The following is a 19,895-nucleotide window of genomic DNA, read 5'->3' on the forward strand; positions in this document are numbered from 1 at the left end:
TCATTCGTCTTATTGTACAGTTCCCTTATTGATGATTAGGTATTAGGGGTTATTATGAACAAATGCAACTTATTAACCATACTCCCTTTTGAGCTGTAAAAACTCAGAATGGTCTCGTGGTGTCATTAATTTTGTTAGTTATCATCAATTGATTGCCTAGATCAATTGGAGCACTTCCTCTATTACATCTTTTATGCTTTAGATCTTTAGTTGTTGAGAATGCAATTTCATGAAGCTCTATGTTGTGTGATGATGCTCTACTTGTTAAATTATGAAAAAAGTGTGATGTTTTAGTAGTGGTGTGTTATGCAATTTAGTCCAGAGAAAGGAAGTTTACAAAACTAATTAAAATGCTCCTATCCTTATTCTAAGTCTTAGATGTCCGATACTTGTGAGTCTAAGTTTGGTAATCAGTTGGTGTATGCTCTAGCTTAGAAAAAAATATAATCCTTATGCATGGTTTATTATTCTTGATATTTGTGTTAGATCCAGTTAAGCTGGAGAAACGTGTTGGTTGTGCTTAGTGATATGTCAACATCTGGTATTTGTTTTTAAGTGTTGCAATCCATCGGTGTCATACTCTAACTGAGGATGTTAGGACTTGTAGATAATTTATGTTATTTGATGTTTGAATTAGGTGCGATTACCTGGAAGATCAAGATTGTTGTGTTAGAGAGTTAAAAGTATCTAGTATTTTCGTATTAATTAGAATTGTGATGTCTTGCTATAAATGTTTAATCTACTTCGGATAGTATTCTCTATCTTGTGATATTTATACTTGTACTCATTCATGTGCATTTCACATATCATTTAGGTGCGTTAATTGATCACGTGATGTGAAGGACAAAAGCCGGACGGATCTCAAGGTGATGTTGATGGACGAACCTAAGAATGGATGATCTGATCGAGTGCCAGGATGAGAGATGCTCACCAAGCGAGTATCATCTAACAATACTGACATAGTGTCTTATCCCAGGCAAGCATGTTTGTGTCGCTTAAGGACCATTCGATGTAGGTCTGATGTGGTGGAGACTTTGCAACTAGCCACATGCTATGGTAAGCTTGAACCCGGCTATTCCATACGTGAAAAGACAACCGCGCACTGGGCATGAGAGATGGGGGAGTACTGTGTTCCCGGGTAGCATGGACTGATTCACATTTTGGAGGATCTGTGGGAATGATTGACATATGCAAGGGTTAAGTGCTACATATGTTGTGTGGTTAGGGATCCACAGCTAAGTACGATCGGTTCGAATCGTCATTGCTCCTCGATCATGGAGACTTTACCCTCCGACCACTCATGGTAGTTAAAAAGTGAAATAACAGTTAATAAAAGAAAGTGAGATTAGAACAAGTGATTGATCTATATTATGCAAATCTAGAATCAGATAAGAACTTAACTTGATAATTAAAAGATGGCTTGAGGATCCACTATTAGTAAGCTTTTCTGCGAAAATGAGTCCTTGATTATTGCTTAGCATTACCTTGATTCCTAAAAGCCAGCATACCCTTGGAGTCTTTTTCTTTTTTGATGGTAAGTTACTATAGGGTGTGCCTACAATATTTTTATTGCTTCTTGGAAAAGTATGAACAATTTGCAAGGTGGGTACTAGACCACTACGTTACAGAGTGTTGAATCCAACTTCTAATTCTATCGCCTATCCCTGGCTTAATTCGGTGCCAAATGAGACTCATTTCACCCTTGAACATCTCCCTGCACGCTTCCACAGTGGGCGGGATCTCGTTGAATATCCAGTTGGTCCTACTTCTCCAAATACACCAGGACACGATGATGATAATTTCTATTCTCCATGGTACTTTCAGTCTCACTCTGATCCTCAATGAAGCATTTATTAGATCCACTGTGCTCGATGGGGTGATGCCTATCATAAGCCAACATCTTCTAGCAAAGTTGCATCTAAGAAATAAATGGAGTACCGTCTCTTACTGAGTAATTGCCTACTTAGGATTTTATTCCCTATATTTTTCAGGTAATAGCTTTGTTCTGTTGTGGATGCTGCTAAGTGCTGGTGGACTTGGCCTCGGTCTTCTTATATAAATATATTCCACCTATCATCTTTCGGAGGATTATCATATGAGCTAGCATATATTACAAATGTTTAATTGTTTTATATTTCAAAAGTTGTAACTCAAGATTCTTTCAAAGTTGTACTACTTTTGAATCACAGATGTAACCACTCCAGTTATGTATATTGTAAACTTAATTTGTTGTAACATGTAAACTTTTGTAATAAGAATTCCGATGTAAAAATATCGGTGTGTGAATTATGTTTACTTAACCTTGCGATCTTAGTTATAAATGACTTATCCGGGTTCTTGGAACTGTCGGACAGATTTTATAAAATTATCTGATGCACATATATAGCAATTCGAGGTCTTTGAAACAAAGACAAGGTTCTAACCTAGCGCTGGACCATCCGCCTCTCATTTATTGTGCTTAACAGAATGCAAATGAACGATCCAGTCAGTTTCGTCACAGACGACTAACGCAACACGTATGTGACTGTTCCAGTAGGCCTCGCACAAAAGCAATCGTGCACGGAAGACATGGACTGGTGACTGCCCTACACATGCATGCATGACAAACAAAAGTGCTCTGTTTGCCGCACTGCTTTTGGTCCAAACTCCAAAGCAGTAAATCACATCATAGCTGTACGCCCAAAGCACATCACCGCCACGCTTCCCGCCGCCGTGAAGCCTGAGAATGTTTAGCACATGGGCGAATCTTGCTGGAACGACTCCGCGTCAGCTTCATTAAACGACATGGTCAAGTTTCAATAACAACATATTTCTTTTAATAATGAAACAAAGTCTAAGTCTCTGCCGCCCGAGTATGTTACTAGTCACGGTTTAAACTAACTAATCTATACTACTATAGTAAGGCCGTAAGGGAGTAAGGCTGCAAGGGGTAGCCTGCCTACATCTGGTTCTGCTTCGCGCGAATCTCGACCGTCCATCTATACCAATCAAATCAGCATCGTCCGTCGTTGCACCCCGCGCCTTCGCCATCTGATCCGCCAAGAACAACCGTCATCCCCCAGCCCGAACCTAACTCTATTCTTTCCGGCCTCCCTCCCCATGCACATCGCCACTAGCAGCATGCGGCTGCGCATGCTCAACGCGCGAATCTCTCAGCCACCCCATCCTCGCGCGAATCTCTCGCCGCAAGCAGCCGCATGCTGCGCATGCTCAACGCCACCATCCTCATCCGGGATCCATCACCTCCCCTACTCTCAATAACCCCCGCCTACAAGGTGCTGGTCGCGGCCTCCCGCACCATGGGCGGGAAGCCCCTCACCTATATCCCCCAGTCCTCGTCGGTGGCCACGGGGCCGCCGGTGTCCCCGGCTTCCTCCGCGTCCTCGACCTCATCCGCCTCGCTCCAACGCTCCCTCACCTCCGCCGCCGCCAGCAAGATGAAGAAGGCGCTCGTGCTCCGGTCCTCCGCCTCCTCCAAGGGTGTCGGTAGCCCTGGGAGTGGCGGGAAGGCGGCGCCCCCTCGGAGGCCCGCCACGGTTGGTGAGCTCATGTGGGTGCAGATGCGCATATCCGAGCCCGCCGACGCCAGGATCCACAGGGGCTCCTCCGCATCGCCGCCAGCCAGGTAGGATCTCGCGTTCGGCTGTTGAGAACGCATGGTTGCCGCTAAATCTAATTTATCGATTAATGCCCACGGTAAGAAATAAATGTTTCCTTTTACTCAAAAAAAGTTACCTTCGATATGACAAACTGAATGACTGCATTGTACAATACTCCTCAGACTTACAACACCGTGAATCGCACTCGGCCACCTGGACACTGCCACGCACACCTCTCGCCACGGCGCGGTCAATGCAATGGGCGCAGGCGCAACACGACCGCGAGCAGGTGGCGCGTGCCACGAGCACGAGCAGGAGGAGACCGTAGAGGCACCAGTGCGGCTAACGGACCCGCAGAGCGTGAGGAGGTCTGTCTCCCGCGGCGAGACACCTACTTTGACATCTGCTGAGGTGAAACGCGTAGCGGATCAGGAGGTGGAAGTGGAGACGCCAAACATGGACTCCGACGTGGACAGTGTCGGGCAGCGGAGTAGCCGATGGAGCGAGGACGGTGGATATCGGAGTAGGAGCAATTCCCCCACGATGAAGCAACCATTTGGCCGCCGCGGAGCACGGGGACGACATGGTCGTGTACCCGTGCGAGGGAGTCAGGCAGCGAGGGAGTCGTGCGAGAGAGGAGGGGCCGGTTGCGGCTCGCACAGATGAGGGGAGTGGGAGGCGGTTGATGCGAAGGGAGTAGCAACATCTAGCTAGGGTTGCTCGCAATAGTTGGACGACCGGGATGCACGCAGGCTTGGCATGTTGGTCGGACTTGGCCAGCGCGGCCGGCATGATCCTGCGCCTAATGACAAATGGTGTTATGCAAAAAATATGATACTCAAAATATATAAATGTGAACGAAACCGTATTTTAGTATGTGACAGTGCCAGAAAAGTGCTGCATTTCTTAAGCCAGAGTGGAGAGAATTTGAAACACTTAAGCTTAAGTCAGCTAAGGCTTGCAAGATACAGATATTGTTATTGTTTCATCACATAATAGGTACTACATCATATCTCTTTCTTGTACAAAAACTGTCTGTCGATGTCAAGAAATCTAACTTCATAATGGAAGAATACTGGCAGAGTAACATGGCTGTCAACCTTAACACACTTCAAATTCACAACGACCATAATGGACAAAAAAATAATATATAAGTCCTCAGTAGCAGTATTGTCCATTTGGTTACTAAATCTAGATTACCGTAACTACATCACCAGTAGCTTCAAGAATTCGCATGATAAGGGGAACAACAGCTGGGTCACCGCAGACATGAAGTTCATCTAAACAAAGTCCCAAAAGTGCACATGTGAACGAATAACCCCTTGATTTACAGCCAACCATCTATTCCATGGAATAATACAAAATTACAATGATGGCGTATTCCAAATAACTATTTATTGACAATGAGAAACACAATCGTTTTATCATTTATTAAAACATAAAATCAAATTCACAAGCCTCTAACTTACTATCTGTAGTTATTTACATACATATCTAATGTCACATCCTGGTAGTCTACAGATCATTGTTACTTTAAGTACCTAAATTTCATCAATAACAACACATTGATAGTTAGTTGTCATATCAGCCATCTCAAATGTCACTGAGCTATGTTTTGCACCTTCAATTTCATTCCTTTCTTGTCTAGTAATCAGGTTACAATGGACATTAACTTTGTTTAACCTTTTGGCTACCTCTCTTGCTAACAATCTCAGAGGTCCACAGTACACACCTATAAAATTTGAAGAGAACTCAGCAACCATGATAATAGTACGTTCTTTAGTACAGGATGGTCAAAATAGTACATGAAGAGCTTGCTTCTAGCCTATTGACAGCACTATAAGTTTTCCCACTATTTGTAGGGCCAACCTGTAAAAACACATTACACTTCTTTTCTTGGGCTTTCGGGTACCACATATGAGGATGCATGTTGTCCAAAGTAGCACACAACTTAATTGAAGTTTACAAGGGAAAATAAATGAGAAGATAGTATGCTGCACACTAGCATGCAAAAAAACCCTTAGGTTCACTTTACCCTTTCAGCATAGCCATTGGACCATTCCAATAAAAGAAAAGGCATGATCATTGCTAGGGAGAACTAAATGAACTACAATATAAGTACAGTATAATGTTTTCAACTTAAATTCCTTTTTTTGCATGCGTGGCATTTATTCCTGTAATATTTTTCCATGGATCTAACTTGTGAGTCATTTTCATAAGCCAACGCCAAGGATGAATCCATGTTTCTTACTTGGAAACCCCGAACAAACACCACTAGCAGAAGGTGCTCGCGTTGGCGTCGCTCATCGACGACGAGAAAAAGCTTGGCGGCTGCCAGTTCGACCTCTGGAAGTAGTCCTACGTGGCCGCATGCGCCGCTGTGGATGACAAGCTCCGACGCAGCCGCCGCTTGGACGCGGTCTAGAGCGGCTGCACCACGCTGTTCATCATCAAGCAGAGGGACCTCATGGTCGCCGCCAACGTCGGTGACTCCTGGGTTGTTCTGGGCACTGCATCCGACGACGGCGCCATCACACTGTTCAACTCATCATCCACATGAAGCCCAACCTGCCACGTAAGTCGCTACTAACCAGCCATGAATTCTTGTGTGCTAGGACGACGGTCGTTGCTGATGTTGTGTGAGTGTCCTCGAACATGATGTATGCAGAGGAGTAGCGCATCGATGGTGCAACGACCAAGTGTACTACCTCGCTGATGAGCTCGGTGAGCACGTCGTCTGGCAGCCTAGCTAAGAGTCATCGAGACTCGCCATGTCGCACGTGTTCGACGACTACTATATCAAGGACTGTGGCATCGTCTCGACGCTGGAGGTGATGTAGAGGAGGGCCGACAGCAATGACCATTTCATCATCCTTGCCACCGTTGGGGTAGTTTTTTGTGCCTGCCTAGCTTTAATTCTCTTCGCAAACACACACTTGCCTTTTTTGTTTAAGCAAATGCGTATGGTGGTGCGTGACTGATGACCGACGATGTACGAGGGAACTTCTTTCAGCAGGTGTGGGATGTGCTCTCCAATGATGAGACCATAGAAATCGTGACATATATTAAAGTCTCCATGGTACTGATGGTTGTAATGTAGTGGTGAAACAACTACATTAAAATAACAAAATTTATGTATAGCCAGGATCACAAATGGATTATGAAACCTTTTCTCATGACATTATAACACGCATTATATAAGTTATCATGGTATTATATGTTCCCATTACAACGCACGGGCACTCACCTAGTGAATTATTAAGATTTAATTATCATACTTATTCCCTCGCATTCCTATCCTTATATTGATATGATAAAGGTATGTCCTTCTTGACCTTCATCTAAGAAGCATTGTACCCGCAACGAGATAATGCTTCGAAGGATGAAGGTCCTTAACGATTAACAATTGTGTTGTCTTTTTCTTGACTCACAACATTTGAGGACAAGTGACCAACATTGGCGCCCACCTCTGGTGAACTCACTTCCACGATTACGACAATGACTTCGCAAATCAACCAAGTTGTGGCACCTTCGGCTACGAAGTTGGTGCTCCCAATCACAGGTGGCTCAGGTTCTAAACCAGCCAATAAGAAGCTGAAGAAAGAAGCGCAGAGAAGGGTACAACATGCTAGAGTGCAAGGACCCTTCATCAAGTCCAAATAGTCTCATATACCAATCACCTTCTCCCAAGAAGACCTTCAGCTCAAGGATTATCCCCACAACGATGCAATGGTCATATCTTGTGTCATCAAGGGGTTTCTGGTCCACAACGTCCTAGTGGACACAGGCAGCGCGACGAATATCATCTTCGCGAAGGCTTTCAGGCAAATGCAAGAGCCGGATGACAAGATACATGATGCAACACACCCTCTTTGCGGCTTCGTAGGAAGACAAATTGTGGCGCTTGGCAAGATAACTATGCCAATCACCTTCGGCTATGTTCACAACACAAGGACAGAACAGGTTGTCTTCGATATTGTCGATATGGAGTATCCCTACAATGCAATCATTGGTCGAGGGACGTTGAATGCCTTCGAAGAAATACTTCGTCCAACATATCTTTGCATGAAGATACCTTCTGACCAAGGGCCCATTGTTGTACATGGAAGCCAAGAGGCTGCCAGGAGAGCCGAAGGAAGCTGGACAGATTCGAAGGCCATCCACAACATAGATGAAGCCGAAGCTCATCAGCAATATAAGCATAAAATAGAAAAGGCTAATTCAGTAGATCAGCCAAAGCCCATGCTTTTATGTGAAGACATAGCCGAGCAGAAGGTATAATTGGGTTCTCAATTATCTGATGAGCAAGAGAAGACTTTGTTGAAATTCCTGTTCAACAACAAAGATGTTTTTGCTTGGTCAGCCAATGATCTCTGTGGTGTTAATAGAGATGTCATTGAGCACTCACTCAATGTAGACCCGGCCTTCAGACCAAGAAAACAGAGGCTTCAGAAAATGTCCGATGATAAAGCCGAAGGTGCACGAAACAAAGTGAAAAGGCTACTGAGTGCTGGTGTTATCAGAGAAGTAACATACCCAGAGTGGCTGACTAATACTATGATGGTAAAGATAGCTAATGGGAAATGGAGAATGTGCATTGACTTTACAGATTTCAATAAGGCATGCCCGAAGAATGAATTCCCACTGCCAAGAATAGATTCCCTTGTGGATGCAGTAGCTACTTCGAAGCTCATGAGCTTATTAGACTGCTACTTAGGATATCATCAAATCTAGATGGAGGATGAGCCAAAGACAAGCTTCATAACCCCTAGTGGGACCTATTGTTACCTTCGGATGCCCGAGGGGCTCAAGAATGCTGGAGGAAGCTTCAGCAGGATGACTGCCAAAGTCCTTCATTCTCAAATTGGCAGAAATGTGCTGACATATGTTAATGATATCATAGTAAAGAGCACAAGGCAAAAAAAATCATATTACTGATTTGCAAGAAACATTTGCTAACTTCAGAAGGGCCGATCTTAAACTAAACCCAGAGAAATGTGTCTTTGGAGTGAAGAAAGGTAAATTTCTTGGTTGCTTGGTATCAACAAAGGGTATCGAAGCTAATCCAAGTAAGATAGAAGCTATACTTCGGATGGAGCCACCAAAGTCAAGAAAGGGTGCCCAGAGGTTGACAGGGAGGCTGGCATCGTTGAACAGATTTATTTCAAGATCAGCAGAGAGGAACTTGCCATTCTTCGAAGTGTTGAAGTCGGCCGAAGTATTTTAATGGGGACCAACCTAGCAGAAAGCATTCGAAGAACTGTAACAATATTTGATAGAGCTGACAACTTTAATTCCACCTTCGTCAGGAACTCCATTGCTGCTATATGTAGCTGCTTTCCACGCTACGGTTAGTGCAGCACTGGTGCAAGAGAAGCAGGAGGGCCAGGCAAGAAAACAAGTGCCAGTCTACTTCGTTTCTGAAGTGCTTAGTGCATCAAAGAAAAATTATACAGAGTTACAGAATGTACTATATGTTGTACTAATGGCTTCTAGGAAGCTTCAGCATTATTTCCAAGCATACCATATCATAGTACCTTCTTCACAACCTCTCAAGGATATAATGAGAAATAGTGAGGCCACAGGAAGAGTTGAAAAATGGGCTGCAGAACTGAACGAATTCACTATCGATTTCGTTCATAGATCTTCAATCCAATCCTAAGCGTTAGCAGACTTCATTGTTGATTGGACGCCAGGGGCTTAGGACGAAGAGAAAACAACCGATGCCGAAGCCTGGATGATATTTTGTGATGGGTCTTGGGGAACCTTCGGCACAAAAGCAGCAGCTGTCTTGATTTCACCATCAAAAATCAAAATGCTATGCAGCAAGATTGGACTTTAATTGCACAAATAATATTGCAGAGTACGAAGCCCTTCTCTTGGGGCTCCGAAAGCTTAAGGCAATGGGAATAAGAAGGGCAATACTTAAATCCGACTCACAGGTCATCTCAGGCCACGTTGACAAAAGAAGAAAGCAAGAGACCCGAAGCTAGAAAAATATCTGGATGCAGTTCGAAGGATGGAAGCCTCTTTCGAAGGTTTTTCTGTAAAAAATATCCTGAGAGGAGAAAACGAGCATGCAGATTTGCTAGCTAAATCAGCAGCACAGAGGCTTCCGTTACCTTCGAAAGTGTTCTTCGAAACAATAAAAGCACCTTCGGTCGAGCTCATGGAAAGAGCGGTGCTCACAATTTCACCAGTACATAGTGAAGATTGGAGGACTGAGATTGTATCTTTCCTCCAAGGCAATTGTCTTTCGGATGACGAAGTTTACAATAAAAGAATGGAAGCAAGAGCAAGACCATATGTAATCATAGAAGGGGAGTTATACAAACATGGCCACTGCGCTAGAGATGGGCTTAAAATTGCCAAAGATGCGCTAGAGACCAGAAACAACCTTCGTCTTTAACCCAGCTAATACAACCAACTTGGCCACTGCAAAGGTGGGGCCTAGATTTGTTAGGTCCACTTCCACCAGCATAAGGCAACTTGAAATATGTTGTGGTGGCAGTGGAGTACTTTTCTAAGTGGATCGAAGCAAAGCTCTTAGCTACAATAACTTTGGCCACAGTACAGAAATTCTTTTGGCAAAATATTGTTTGTCGCTTCGACGTGCCGAAGGCTATAACTGTTGATAACGGAACTCAGTTCGATGCTCAAACATTCAAAACCTTTTGTAGCCAGATTGGTACAAAAATACACTTCGCATCAGTGAGGCATCCGGAGTCAAATGGACTGGTAGAAAGAGCAAACAAAATTATAACAACAGAAATAATGAAGTCAATCTTCAATCAACCCAAAGGAAAGTGGCCAGACGAATTAATAAAGGTGGTGTGGAACCACAACACTGTCGTGTCAAGGTCAACAGGATTTACCCCGTTCAAGCTTCTGTTTGGTGACGTAGCAATAACACCGGAAGAAGCAAGAATGAGTTTAATAAGAACCTTAGCTTCGACAGAGGATGAAGGTGATTGCCAAATAACAAAAGACACCATAGAAGGGACTAGACTGCAAGCAATAGAACACATCAATAAGTACCAGGTCGAAACAATCAAATGGCGTGATCGAAAGGTAAAATTGAAGAATATCAAGCCATGACATTTGGTGCTTCGTAGGGTGGCCAACCCAGATACAGTGGGGAAGCTTCAACTCAAATGGGAAGGTCCCTTTTTGGTGGTATCTTCGTCGAGACCTGGATCTTACAGGCTGAAAGACATGGATGGCAATGACATACCAAGGTCTTGGAATACAGTTGAGCTTCGAAGATATTATGTGTAAATTATGTAATTTTCTTATTTTTCCAATGACACCCTTTTCCTTTCAAGAGGGGAGAAAGATTTTTAATGGGACCATAGGTTGTAATTTTCATTTTTTTTGTTTAGCCCTAAGAAATACAAGGGCTAGATTCCCGCACATGTAAAATGTAACATCAGGGACCACACCATCGAGTGCAGATAGCCATTAAGAAGCTCAAAAGTCGTCCCTAAGGGGATGCAGAGCTAAAATGTCACATAAAAGGTGAAAAAGCTACAAAGTCGTTCCTAAAAGGACGCAGAGTAAGTTACGAAGCTCCAAAGTCGTTCCTGAGGGAATGCAGAGCTAAAATACCACCTAAATCAAAGGTGAAGAACCTCCAAAGTCGTTCCTAAGGGGATGCAGAGCTTAAATGCCACCTAAGTAAAAGGTGAATAAGCTCCAAAGTCGTTCCCAAGGAAATGTAGAGCTTAAATACCACCTAAGTAGAAGGTGAAGAGACTCGAAAGTCGTTCCTAAGGGGATGCAGAGTCTGGGTGTGTCTCTGGCATACATTTGCACATTTCATCACATCATCTTTTGCATTCATAAAGCCATACATTAGACATCTGTAGGATCATCATCATGGCATAAAAGCATAGACATTGACAGGAAAAACATGGGATCCTGTTTTCGATGAGAAAATGTTTCAAAGGTGCTTCGTATCAAATGAAACTCCGTCCTATAGAAAGATGCTTCGTTTTCAACGGGAACCTGGTTGCATAAATAAATGCTTTGTTGTGAAGGAAAAGAAGGGAAGGTGTTTTTCGCCTTCGGCTCAAAAGGCCACTAGCATTTGTTTCGTCCACAGCAAAGCAGTTCGCACACGAAGAAAAAGGTAAAATTGCATTACAGGATATTTACAAATGTTTACAATAATTTGTTCACTGTTAGTTACAGCCTTTTGCCATATGGTACAAAGGATTTCTAAGTGTTCCTACAGATAGCTACAAAAGGAGATTTCAAGGACCTCTTCGACATTTCAGAAATCGACCCTCAGTGCCATCATTCTGCAGAGTAACAAAAGTATAAGGTAATAAAAAATTTGATGAAGGAAGATCAAGGTAAAAAGCAAAGGTAAAATTTCATACTATGTCAAGCAGCTTTCGGGCTTCGTCTCTAGCCAATTCATGTCCGCTCTTAGCCCAAATTTGAGTAATAAATCTATTTCCTATGCTTCGGGCTTCAGTTGGAATGTCAACTAGATCCGATGTTGAAAGATTGAAATTCGGCCTATTGACAGCCTTCGCGTGAATACATCCGGCTGTTATGAAGGCGGCAGCTGTACCACTAGAAGCTACCAGCGCACAGAAGTCTCCGTGGCCGGTTATGACTTCGTCAAGGACATCAACCTCCTTTTCAATACAATCGAGTGCCCCGGGTATATCTTCGGCTGAGAGGCTGGTTTCTTCGGATGCAACTCCAACTGAATTAAATATACTCCTCAATCGGGCGGTGCATCGGCTTGCAAACTCGAAGCACCTCTATTTCAAAGCCTTCACCACCTCAATTAACTTCAAATTTTTCTCAGATTCAACCTCAAGTCTTGCTTTCAGAGCTTTGTTTTCCTATTTGAACTGATTGAAGTTCTCCAAAAGTGCTTGAGCGCTTGACAGGTCTTTGCTCAAATTCTTGTTCTGAGTTCGTGCTTCGGCAAGGGACCCTTCAGCTGAACATAGCATTTTGTCCTTCTCCTTCAAAGAGTCTTCGAGCTCTTTGATCTTATCCTCTAAGCCCTTGAAAATGACTTCGTGTTTCTTGTCTTCGTCGTCTTGTTGCATCTTTAATGCTTTGCTCAGTAGTAAACTCTGTAAAAGTAGGTCCAGACTTAGAATATTTAAGCTAATGCAGACATATCACTGGTAACTTAAAAGAAATTACTTGCCTTAAAGTTGGAATAAAACAGGCTCCCTATGATATGCTGACGCATGTAATAGCTGATATCCCTTTCAAGCTTCGAGAATCCGATGCTCTTTGATATGGTGCCTATAATCTTTGCACCGGCACGATCACGGATGCATCCTATAACTTCTTCGTCCACCCCACCAAAAAGCATGGACCCTGGCTGGTAGTTGCAGTTGATAGCAAAATCCTTCAGCTCAACCATATCTTCTTCAGAAAGCTGCTAGCCACCAAGGTGTCGTAGGTCGAAGTCTGCTTCTTCCGAAGAGACTTCCTTAGCCTTCTTCCCTTTGTCTGACACTTCTGTGACCACCTCCTTCTCCATAGCCACGTCTAATATAATTTTGTCAATTTTGGACATGTTGGCTGTGAGGTTTTCCCCTTCAGTTGCAATGACAACTTCGGCATCGGTAGATTTGGAAGTCTTGTCTGCCGAAGCTGGAGGCGAGGTTTGTTCAATCGCCTGTAGTATGTTCATAATGTGTCACTTCTTCTGACCCTGGTCTTTTGCGTTGGCAGCCGAAGGGTTTTCCCTCTTCTGTAAAAGGTTGGTCAGTTCCGATCTCAGAGGACTTATCAGCTTGAATGGTGGGGATTCAATCATTACCTTCAAAATTTCTGACACCTCGGCAGCAGAAGGCGACGCAGGGCTCAAGGTTTTCTCCGGTGCTTCATCTACTTTCGGTTCGGCAGAAGGTATCTCATCAAGTTTCCTTTTCTTAGGAACTGGTGCCTTTGGCTCCGGCACTGCTTTCACTTTCTTTAGAGCCTCTTCGTTCGCCTTCACGGGCCGGGCAACTTGCCTGCTCAAAATGCTGACAACTCTTTTCCTTTTCGCTCCCCGGCCCCTTCGTCAAGTCTCTCATAATCCGGATACTTGAAGTTCAGGGCATCCATTACCTAATTTAGCCTTTGTTTCGGCCGGGTACCGAAGGCAACAGTCATTAATTGATCCTCTTTCTTCGTATAATTTCCAAGAATCTCATTACACATAGTTTCAATCATTTCAAGCCATTCAGTACATGGTTTCTTGAATTGCTTCTCAAATTTGAAGCGGTAGGGGAGTCGAACAAGCTCATATTTCTTTCCCTCTTCCTTCTTCTTCAGCATCCCCCAGCCGCTAGAGGTTGGAAAGGTTCTATTTGCCAGGTATTCCTGCACTAAGTCTCTAGTGCTAATCTCAGCAGCTACCACTCTAAATTGGACTTCGGCCACTTGGCATGGGGAGCCGAGCTGCATATTGCATAATGGCCTTGTCATTCCGAAGCTCAATCTCATAGGAATCATAACCATAGTCATCAGTTTTTCCCTCTTCTTCTCGTCAGCTTTTACGTAGAACCATTCATTTGTCCACCCGGTTGGCCACTTTGTGCGGTAGCCGATTACCGAGGCCTTAGTGTCTTTTCGGTACGCAAAGTTATAACATCCAAAGTTTTTATGAAGGCCATCTGCCCTGGCCTTCGTCTGATAGTGCAACTCGTGCACTCAACAGAAACCTTCGGCATTGGCACTTATGCCCTGGCTTTGGAGAGCCCATATGTAAACACTCAGCCTGACAATGGCATTTGGTATCAGATGATGAACATATATCTCAAACCTCTTCAAAACCTCTCCTATTATATCATATAGAGGAAACCGAAGCCTTGCCCTGAAGAAGCTTTTAAAAACAACAACTTCATCCTCCTTCGACTCCGGAACCACTTCCTCGCCAGCAAAACGAATAAGTTTACTCTCAGTTTCCCCAAAATAGCCCAGTTTCTTCATCATAAACAGGTCCTCTGTTGACAAGGTAGATTTTCCAAATTCAATATGGCTTGGTTTTGATGGGCTCAGAATACTGTTGTCTTCTTCAATTTCATCATCACTCCCGTCCTCAACTATAGTCTGCTCACCTTCGTAACAGCTTCTTCTGGCACTACTAGACCCGATCGCCTCATCATTTCTGATATTGGCGCTGTTTCTTTCTTTCAGCATGATCTCCCTCACGACACACTCTAGCAGTGGATCTTACTCGGGCCATCTCAAGTGTTGTTGTTCCTTAAGACGAAGCTGACCTCGAATGACGAAGAGCGTGTTTGGAAAGAGCACTCCGGAAAGCTTTGGCTTTGGTTAAAATTTTTAACAGCACAACAGTGCAATGGCAATGAATGCTGTGGTAACTCCTCACCAACCTGTCTGCTTATATAGTGCTGCAGGGGAAGAAGGCGAATTGCCAGATCGCCTACACTGGCTGAGCGGTGGACCGTTCGATGCTCGGAATATTTTAATCGTTTTTCGATAACAAGCTCTGGGAAGGTGTTTTTCGGACCTTCGGCATTCCGAAGCTTTTGTGTTTTTCGTGGATCGGGCTCATTACGAAAAAACGATCTAGCACCGTGAAGGGGCTACTGTTGGGGTTCTTCTTCTCTGTCGAATGTCCTCAAGGAAAAAACACCTTCGGCAAAATAACACAGAGGCTCGCTGAAGCTAACTTTAGCCTCGGTCTAGCCCCTCAAGACGAAGACTCTACGTAGAAGCTGTTAGAAATATGCCCTAGAGATAATCATAGAGATGAGCATATTTCTTTGTATCCATGATATATATATTGCTTAATTGAATATCCATGGAAGGCACCTTGTATTGATTAGCAATTATGTGAATTGTTTGTGAGATTCTTTACTTATATGGTTATTCTAAATGATGTCCCTAGTCAGAGTCGATGACTAGCACATGTATTAGTTGATGACTATATTTCACAAGTCATGAACATGGAGATGTTAAACTAATAATGTGGGCGCATGTATGACATGAGGCTGGACCGACCCAACGTGAGATATTGTAATATAGTTCTCTTTTTGCAACATGAATATTGTATCCTTAGACCTGAGATTGTCGCATGTTCTCAAGATGTGAATTGACTTACTTAGGGACTATCAAACGCTATTCTGTAACTGGGTAGTTATAAAGGTAGTTTTGGGTTTGTCAGGAAGCATGCTGTGAGGCATGGTCAGTCAAGATGGAATTTGTCCCTCTCTTTGTGAGAGAGATATCTCTGGGCCTCTCGAGTGATTGGATCAAGAAATGCATGGCCATGCTAGGGTTAAGAGTTAACCATTGAAAGGATTCCAATTCACAGTATCGAGAAAGAGAGGTCAGCTTAGAGCCAGACCAAATATCGTGAGACAAAGGGAACATCATGTACGTAATGTTGTAATGGTTCGTCTGATATGATCTTTACGTGCGCATAGGAGTTGACATGTCTTGCTAGAGGCCGCTGTCAATTATTGGGCCAAGTAAGAGTACTCGGGCTATGTCTATTTGTACGTGAACCTATAGGGTCACACACTTAAGGGGAAGGAAGCCTAACTCGGATTAGATCCGAAATTAGACTGGGCTTTAGGGTTAATGATGGGCCTTGGTGTCAGAAGCCCACCATAACGCCTCTATAATGAGGGGCGGGGGCGCGGTTAGGCTTAACCTAATTTGCCACCAGCAAACGAGCAGCCGTCGCTCACCTCTCGCCCTCGCCAAGCCGCCGTCGCGAACCTAGCAGTTCGGTACGTGGCGCTTCCTCCCTGTACGTGTGGATACCTCGGAGGTGCTACATCTGGAGCACTAGGACGAACCGTGCGAGGACGTGAAGGACGCCGACGACTGCATGGCACTGCTCGACGCATTCGTCTACATCGAGACGTCTTCCGCTGCTCTGCGCGTCTAGTGGTAATTCCATGACCTATAACCGCAGTAGTTCTTGGTATTATGGGGTTGAAAATTTTGTTTTGCGCTATCGTAGCCTCCCCGTAATCCTTTAGTGGTATCAAAGCCAGGTTCTGCGTAGTTTTAGGTCTGGATCTAGGTTCATGAGATGGATCTACTTGATACACGGTTTGATTAGATCAATTGGTTATAAAGGGTTGAAGTAGATTACATCAGATATGACTGAAGAGATTAGTTCGTCCTTCTCTGTTATGTGCGCGACTTGCCCCTACCGGCTGGAATCACCATCGGGGCTAACTGCGTACACAACCAGCAGATTGACGTAACAGATCGACGTCATGAGTGTAATCTTCTTCGGGTCGAAAGTCTCGGATTTGGGTTGATTTGATCAACCGCATGAGATTTTTAGTGGAATTTCCATACATACGATGCATGGAATCCTGTGATCGGTATGTCTATCTGCGGTAGTGGCGAACATATAGAAACGTGTTTGTCTAACCTGTTTTTTCAAGACATCTTGTGATCGGTATGGCTATTGTGTGTATATGATGCATATTAATGAATTATTCATGACCTGCGTGTCGTGACCAGGGCAATACGGCTGGAGCCACATGTATTGTCCAAATTTAATGTAATGACTTGCGTGCCAACATGTGATGATCCAAAGCGTATATGTAATTTGTTTACCAGCATACGTTAGATAGGTCTTGAAGGACTCATCACCTGAAGGATGGCATACCTATATCATGGAGATGGAGATCATCGTGATGGACAGATTATTGGAGATGGGGATCACCATGTGACAGCAAGCCATACCGAATCACAACTGTTGTGTGAATGCCATTCTTAATGTTCTACTTGTTCATATTGCATATATGTCCTTGCGTGCGATGATATAAGTAGGACGATCCCTCATAAATGTTTAAGCTTAAATGCCTCTCCAAACCTTGCACTATCATAAGTCTTGTACAATTGGTGGTGGGTCTATGAAATTAGGGTGCCACCAGTTTTCCTTGACTAGATAGGTTTGTATCGGATACGAACTGCAGAAAGGGTTGGTTAACTTAAACAAAGTCAGCTTAATGGTTAAGGACTTTGGGGCATAAGGTTGGGAGCCGAGACATAGAGATGTCACCCAACAACAGAAGTCATATATATGATATGATTAGCAAGGAGTTGCTTACCAATCTACCTTGTCTTCTAGCGGTGATGCTAAAGCTCACTAGTAGACTTGTTAGTTGTGGGTTCTGAATCACTAAGTATCAATCGAGGGATATTGATTTTAGTGGGAGTGGACTATTAAATGTTTAATATGATTTACTCTGTCATGGATATTTTTGTCTTAGTATTTTGCATTATTTTGTTGTAGATAAATGGCACCTAGCACACCAACATTTACTTTGCGATCAATTCTTGAAAAGGATAAGTTAAATGGAACAAACTATACAGATTGGATCCGTAACCTGAGAATTGTTCTCAGGGCTGAAAAAAAGGAAGACGTTCTAGACACCCCACTGCTAGAGGATCCTAGTGAAAATGCAACTGCTGCAGCTAAAACCGCTTACAAGAAAGCAATGGATGCTAATCTTGAAGTGAGTTGCCTAATGCTTGCTTGCATGGAGCCTGAGCTACAGATGCAGTTTGAGACAAACCATGAGGTGCACAATATGATCGTGGCGCTCAAGGATATGTTCCAGACTCAGGCTAGGACTGAAAGGTTCAATGTGTCCAAAGCCTTTCTAGAATGCAAGCTAGCAGAAGGCGCAGCAGTTGGGCCACACGTAATCAAAATGGTTGGTTACAGTCAGAGGTTGGAGAAGCTAGGCTTCCCAATAAGCCAAGAGTTGGCCACTGACTTCATTTTGGCATCTCTTCCGCCCAACTATGGAAACTTCATCACGAACTACCATATGCATGGGGCGGAGAGGGGCCTCAATGAACTATGTGGCATGCTGAAAACAGCAGAGGGGGACATAAAGAAAAGCGCTGGCAGCAGCGGCCATGTGATGGCGGTCCAAAACAAACCCAAATTTAAGAAGAAGGGTAAATCTCAAAAGAAGAAGGGCAAGGCAAAGGATACAGTATCCAAGCCAAATCAAAAGCCCAAGGCTGGACCAGCTGCAAATGCAGAGTGCTTTTATTGCAAAGAACTTGGTCACTGGAAAAGGAATTGCAAGCAGTACTTGGCCTCTATTAAGGATCGCGACGGTAAGGGTACAGCCGCAGCAGGTACACTTGCTATTCACATTACAGAAATTTTTCTTGCTGATTCTTATATTAATTCTTGGGTATTTGATACCGGATCGGTTGCCCATATTTGCAATTCGATGCAGGGAATGATAAGAAGTAGAAGCGTGAAAAGAGGAGAAGTTGATTTCTGGGTAGGCAATAATGCAAGAGTTGCTGCGTTGACCGTCGGGACGATGCAACTCCACCTCCCATCAGGATTTATTTTGGAGTTAAATAATTGTTATCTAGTTCCTAGTATGAGTCGAAACATTATGTCTCCTTCATGTTTGATGAAGGATGGTTATTCATTTGCGAGTGAAAACAATGGTTGTGTGATCTCTAAGAATGGCATGTTTGTGGCTTTTGCATCCATTATGAATGGGTTATTCATTTTAAATCTTGATGATGCACCTATCTGTAATATTAGTGCTAAAAGGCCTCGGCCTAATGATTTAAGTCCTACCTACATGTGGCACTGTCGTTTGGGTCATATAAGTGAGAATCGCATGAAGAAGCTTCATTCTGATGGGCTTTTAACATCGTTTGATTTTGAATCATACGAGACATGTGAAGCTTGCTTACTTGGTAAGATGACCAAGGCGCCTTTCACGGGTTTACCGGAGAGGACATTAGATTTATTGGAACTCATACATACTGATGTGTGCGGACCAATGAGTACGACAGCTAGGGGTGGATTCCAATACTTCATAACCTTCACTGATGATTTTAGTAGATATGGGTATATCTACTTAATGAAACACAAGTCTGAATCCTTAGAAAAGTTCAAAGAGTTTCAGAATGAAGTAGAAAATCAGCGTGGCAAGAAAATTAAAGCACTGCGATCAGATCGTGGAGGTGAATATTTTAGTCATGAGTTTAGCAATCATCTAAAGAGTTGTGGAATTGTTCCACAGCTTACGTCGCCTGGAACGCCTCAGAGGAATGGCGTGTCTGAGCGACGTAATCAGACTTTATTGGATATGGTTCGATCAATGATGAGCCAGTCGGACCTACCTTTGTCGTTTTGGGGATACGCTCTAGAAACAGCAACTTTCACACTAAATAGGGTACCGTCTAAGTCCGTAGTTAAGACACCATATGAGATGTGGACTGGGAAGACTCCCAGTTTGTCTTTTCTGAAGATTTGGGGTTGTGAGGTTTACGTCAAGCGACTTC

This window comes from Zea mays, chromosome 2 (genome assembly GCF_902167145.1).
Source record: "Zea mays cultivar B73 chromosome 2, Zm-B73-REFERENCE-NAM-5.0, whole genome shotgun sequence".
Classification (NCBI taxonomy): Eukaryota; Viridiplantae; Streptophyta; class Magnoliopsida; order Poales; family Poaceae; genus Zea; species Zea mays.